Source organism: Rhineura floridana, chromosome 13 (assembly GCF_030035675.1).
Source record: "Rhineura floridana isolate rRhiFlo1 chromosome 13, rRhiFlo1.hap2, whole genome shotgun sequence".
Lineage (NCBI taxonomy): Eukaryota > Metazoa > Chordata > Lepidosauria > Squamata > Rhineuridae > Rhineura > Rhineura floridana.
The window spans coordinates 21677244-21683243 of record NC_084492.1 but is presented as its reverse complement, the minus strand read 5'-3'; the positions used below and the strand labels follow the sequence as shown (position 1 = coordinate 21683243).

The 6000-nt window shown below is 47.6% G+C and overlaps 1 protein-coding gene across 1 annotated transcript in view; it reads left to right on the top strand.

Moving 5' to 3' along the window:
- The first annotated feature begins 1759 nt into the window (after positions 1 to 1759).
- CTCF (CCCTC-binding factor) overlaps positions 1760 to 6000 on the top strand; it is a 30198-nt gene continuing 25957 nt past the window's right edge. The window contains exon 1 of the mRNA XM_061594457.1: positions 1760 to 2116. The gene's annotated coding sequence lies outside the window, so the exon portion shown is untranslated. The remainder of the gene's footprint in view (positions 2117 to 6000) is intronic.

The window sequence follows — 6000 nt, the reverse complement described above, 5'->3', positions numbered from 1 at the left end:
CTGGTGGCCTTCACCCAGAGTTAAGCAGAGTGAGGCACCACACCAGGCAGCAAATGTGGGGCTGGGAATGGCAGAAGGTGCTAGAGGACAGAGCTGTGTCTGCCATGAGGCCTGCAAGCTAGCCTGCTGTCCTCAGTTGCAGCGGAGGGCATTGTCACCATTATATTCAGCTGCCAGTCCTGTCAGTTTATGTATGTGAGGGGGGGGCAGCGGGGGGGGGCTCCTGTATTTTGCCTCAGGCTGCAAAATGTGTTGGGCCTGTCCTGATCATCACATCTTGAGGCAGTAGATTCCATAGGTTAACTATGTGGTGTGTCATAGGGGGATAGATCACAATTTCATACTGCAAGCTGATTTCTTCTAGGCGGAAGCACTGCTCTTTTGTAGAAAATGGTGGTCTTTGAAAATGGCACCTTCTGCTGCAGCAAATGAACCCCACCAAAAATGACCATGGCCCTAATTAAAGATGCAATGGGGATTCTTAGTAGGGATTACAGACATATTATATATATGAATTTTGGGGTGCGGGAGGCTCTATAGATACTAAGAGAGTTGAGTTAAAGAAAGGTTTTTTTTTTTAATTTTGTCACTACATTCAAGTAACAAATGCAGCATAAACACCCTAAGTAACTAGCCTGCTGACTCCATTTGTGCGATGAGGGATAGGAAAGGGGTTCTTGGCAGAGCTACTTCTCATTTTAGAAATTGAGTGCTGTTTTAAACTCAAATGTGAATTGTCTGAATATGTAACTGGACACAAGGACAACCATATCCCTTGAAATAGGTATTCTGTTGAATTCCTGATATTTACTTCCAACTGCAAACTGCTTTCCTCTGAGATATTACAGGGAAAATAATCCTTGCCCAAGAACTGGGATGGGTTACAGTTAATTTCTCTATATTCTGTGTACATATTCTTTCTGCCAAATCATGCACGTACTTGGAAAAGACACCAATCCACACATTGTGATTCTTTCCCTGTGTGGTTTAGCGTCATAGTGACTTGTGAGACACATTTCAGTAGCATTTGCAATACAATAGGTGCTCTTTACATCTCTCCCCCCCCCACTTGAAGGGTGAACCTCCAATGACTTCTAAAGGTTCCAGAATGCACTCAACTTGTATGGCTACATTTTTCCTCTTTGGATATCAGTGCTTTGATGGCCGTGTGCCAAATTAAAAAGTACTGTACTGTACAGCAGTATTTCTCAGCATGGATGTACTCTGATGGGTGGCAGCTTTGCCTGTTGAATTTCTGCCTATTAAGGAACCCTGTCAGAAAAAGAAGTGACAACTCTATTTTGAGGCAAAGACATCTTTAATTTCAGGAATTTAACATATAAATTTTATTTCTGACTTTGGTTTTATTCTGTTCTGCCTTTTGTTGTTCATGTACGTTTGTTTTTATTAGCTGCTGCTGTCAATTGTTTAGTGTTCTTGTTGCTTTAACTATTGCGAAAGCCACCCTGGGAAAGTTTTTGAAGGTTTAGATATAAATCCCTAAAACGAAATAAAAATAAATTCTAGAATACCAAGTGGGGAGGTCACAAACTGCCTCTAACCAGCTGCAGTTGATTTATATGCCCAGCGATCCTATTCTGGATTTGGATACATTTGCTCGTGATTATAAGAACACGACAGACATCCTCTTCACCTCCCCCTTTTCCTTTCTTGACAGGTGGCAACCACACCAGCGTCACCTAAAGGGGGCGCCACACCGCTGACGCGCAAAGGGTTCTGCACTCTCTCGGCCCAGGCCGCCCGTGACGTCACAGCGCCACCCGCCCTCACGTCCGCCGCGGCCCTTCTAGTAGGCCTTCCATTTGAAGTTGGCGCCCAGCGGCTCGTCCCATGGTGCCCTGCGCGGCCGCTTCTCCCGCTCCCTCCTCCCTTCGCTCGGCTCCGGCGGCCGCGGCTGCCGGGCTGGCGCAGGCGCACTGATCGATCCGTCCGCCATTTTGTGTCCGAGGCGACTGTGGAACGATTAAACCGCGAGCTGGTGCTGGGCGCTGGCGGCGGCCGCTAGCGGCGGGGCAGCGACAGTAGGAGCTCCACAGGGCCCAAACGGGGCGGGGCCCGGGGCACCAGGGGCGGCCCGGAGGCGCCTCCGGGGCAGGTAAGCAGCGCGGGGGGTTTGCAGTCGCTTTCTCCGGCCTCTAGGTGTCACGATGGGGCTCGGGCTGGGACCCGCCGCGGCGCTGCCGCCGCCGCCGATGGGGAGCGGGGCTTTGTCTCCCTCTACCGTCCCCATCGCCCTGATGCCGGCCTGGTACTGCCGCCCATCGGCCTTCCAGTGCAGCGCTGCTGCCGGAACCAGGCCGGGCCTGGATAAATAGACAGAGGCGCGGCTGCTGGGATTGGCCTTACCCAGCCCGCCGTCGCCCTCACCGCCGTCGCCCACAGCGGCCTGCTGGAGTGACTCGGGTTTTACGTCTGTGTGTTTATATGTTTTAGCTCTTCCGCCGTTATGGAAACCGCCAGCCCGGGTGTTTCTGGCCCCATTAAAAATCTTCCAAAACACCACCTCGCCCGCCCGCCTTGATCTTGGTGTGTTTCTCCCCACCCGACCTCACTCCAAACGCTTCCCGAGCCGCCCCTATTAACCCGCGGCCTGATCCTCTCACCTCCCGCCTCTTCTGGCTTCCTCCTCGTTCCGCCCGATCGCCCCCGCCCCAAGTCGCTTCCCGCCCCAAGTCGCTTCTGTTTTTCTCCCTCCCTCCTTTCCTCTCCTCACCCCGATGTCCTCACCCCGTCCCTGCTGACCGTCCCCGGCCTCCGTCCGCGTTCTTTTCCCCCGCCGTCCTTGCGTGTCCGTCCCGCTGTCCGTCCCTGCCCGCCTGCTCCCGCCAGCCGCCGCCTCGCTGTGCGCGCTGCGGAGTGAGAGGCGCTGCGAGCGCAAGATCGGGACTCGAGCTCCCTCTTGCAAGGCAGGCTGAGCTGCAGCGCCATGCAGCGCGGGCGAGCGCCAGGCGGGGACGCCCGAGCTCGCTCGCTCGCTCGCCTGCCTGCCTGACTGCCTGCCCGCCCTGGAACCGGGAATGAGCTCACTCCGGGATCCCCTTTTCGCCTTGACTAGAGAAGGTGCCCTCGTAGACTTAGGAGGGTGTCAAATACCGGGGGAGGAGAGAGACTTCACGATCTCTCTCTCATTCATTCCCCAACTTATGGCTTGACTTTGGCTCCGATATCGGGGTACCACCCATTTTGCTCTTTATTCAGATATTAACTTTTTTTTAAGTATTACTTCGGGGAAAGCCTCTAAAGGCTACCGGAAAATTGGGCCACACAATTGGGGAGGCTGTATGGATTTTTTTTACCCATCCTCATGCCATAAATCTGACGGTTTGTGGATGGGGAAGGGATTCTTCCAGTCCTGAATGAGAGAAGTCTGTTATTCTTTTCACTCCAGATCTTTCTGAAAGATCTCCTATTGCTTTTATGTTAAGAGAATCTCACAATGAGAATTCACCAGAAATTCACATACTGTACTGCTTTTTATTCCTTTTTAAAAATACTTTGCTTTTTAATGTGTGTGCTGTCAATTTCATCTGAGCAGTTTAGAACACCCTTGCCCATGAAGTTGGTAAACCTGTTGGCTGTATTCCTCCAAAGTAGGTTAGGGTGAGCAATAGTAAATTGCCCAAGCCATCCTGGATAATCTGGAGAGATCAGTCATAATTAAGCTCTTCTGTGAATTGCATCACACCCATGGACTGCCTTGTTCTAATATGGGGAGAGGGGTGTTGCTCAGAAATCCTCTTCCCAGTTTTAACGTGGTGCCCCCTCCAAGGGCTCATGTTACCCCGTATGGCTGCAGTCCTGGCCCTTTGCTGTTTTGTACTGTCTGCAGGATGAGATGAGCTGGTCTTTAAGGAAAGTCTAATTGGAATTATAGACTATGTTACTATGAATATATCATGCTAGCTTACAGTTGGTGCAGGAGCTGTAGCTGATGCTTCTGTGGTCTGTCAGTGGCCACCATTGCTGTTTTATTGTAATGACCGAAATTTTACCTGCTTTTCCAAAAAGATTCTTCTATGCTCTAAAAAATGTAGTGATTGAGTAGCCTTTTCAGCATAATAGCTTATCCCAAGCTAGAATCCCTTATATGTGTGTGTGTATTAAAACAGTTCTAAAGTCTTGCCCATTTGTGATCAGTCTGTCACTTTCTACAAATGATTACTATCCAGTGTTAAGCTGTTTTATGGGTTAAGCTCTGTTTCTTTTTTTTCTCTTTTAATTGTTTTTCCTGCCATGAAAACTGATGGACATTGTGTGCTGCTTAAATTGCTCTTCTGAAGCCTTTGGACAAGTAGTGTACTGTACAAAATAGTGCAAAGGACCAAATGAATTGGGAGCAGGGGTAGCTCAGCCAAGGTTGCTCCTATATATTCATGCCAATCTGCTTGTTTTAGAGTTGGGTTAATGTTGGAGACAGTACACACTGTGCTGCACTGAAATCCATTCATTTCAGTGGGGCTTAATCTTGACTAATATTTGCTGAATTTCCCCCAATATCAGATATATTCTTCCTCCATTGGCCTGATTCTATGACCATACTGTGACGTATAGTTCTTACTTGCCTGTTGTTATGCCCCATCTCCATCTGTTCTGTGCCAACAAACTGCTGCTGGTTGTCTTTTTAAACTTGACCTATGTTGAGCTTGTGTAGCCATAACAGAAATCTCCTGGTTTATTGGCTAACCGAGGTGGCATTCACCTTAGCTTTAGGTTAGATACCCATCCAGTCTTTCTTCAAAGGTCTGAATGTGTCTTGTATCCATTTGTACTTTTGTCATAGTTGTGTTGGATTCTTAGCAGCACTGCTAAGGACTGAAAGTGCCCTCACTGCTTCTGACAGTGTATTTTATGAGATGCTCTGAATGACTGAGCCCAAAGCAACAATTTGGGGATCTGCTTCATAAACATGGAACCTGACTTTATATTCAAAGTTTATGTTCACATTGAACATTGTGAATTCTTGTCCCGAGGAAACTATTTATTTATTTGTACAACAATTTATTGGATATTTTTACATTTTTTCCACCTTCCCTACTGTACTGCTTCATATAAGTAACTTCAGTGTGTACGTTCAAATATTCAGATGAATATTTAACACAAGAGTTAGCCTCAGTAATCAACTTAGTTTATTAGCGCAGCTGTAATTACAGAAAGTGATCTACGTAGAATCTGGTATAACATACAGATTTTTACGAGTCCACTCCCCCTTTGTATATGAAAACAAACGTCATTATTTGGAGATGGTTTAAAACACACAGGTGTTGTTCAGAGCAAAGCTGCTGTGCCCTGCTTTACATGGTCACTGTAGTTGCTGCATACCCCTGTTGAGAGATCCAGTTTGATACAGTTCTCAGTGCAGAGTTTAGATGTCACTTTTGGCTTTGAAGTTCTCTGGGATGGTTTGGGAAATCACTCTTGGAGTAACCTACCTCACAGGGTTTTTATGTAGAACTAATGTGAAATCAGTGCTTTATTTACTTATTTATTACATTCATATCCCACTTTTCCACCAAGGCACTCAAGATGGCGTACAAACATAAGAACATAAGAAGAGCCTGCTGGATCAGGCCAGTGGCCCATCTAGTCCAGCATACTGTTCTCACAGTGGCCAACCAGGTGCCCCCCCTCCCAATTTCATCCTCACAACTTCCCTGTGAGATAGGTTGAGCTGAGAGGCAGTGGCTAACCCAGTGAACGTCATGGCTGAGCAGGGATTTGAACACTGGTCTCCCAGGTCCTGGTCCGACCCTCTAACTATGACACCACACTGGCTGTCTGAATGTCTGTTCTGTTCTGAATTTGTGGGGGTGGAAAGGTAGAATGTAAATGTCCCTTTATTCATATCCTACTAGTACTGTGCTGCTGTTACCATAAATGTTCTACAAAAAAATCTTCAAAATAAAGTATGCAAGATTGACCAAGTTTATGTACATACAGCATAACGGATCTTACATTAGTTATGGCTGGTTTAGTTATGGT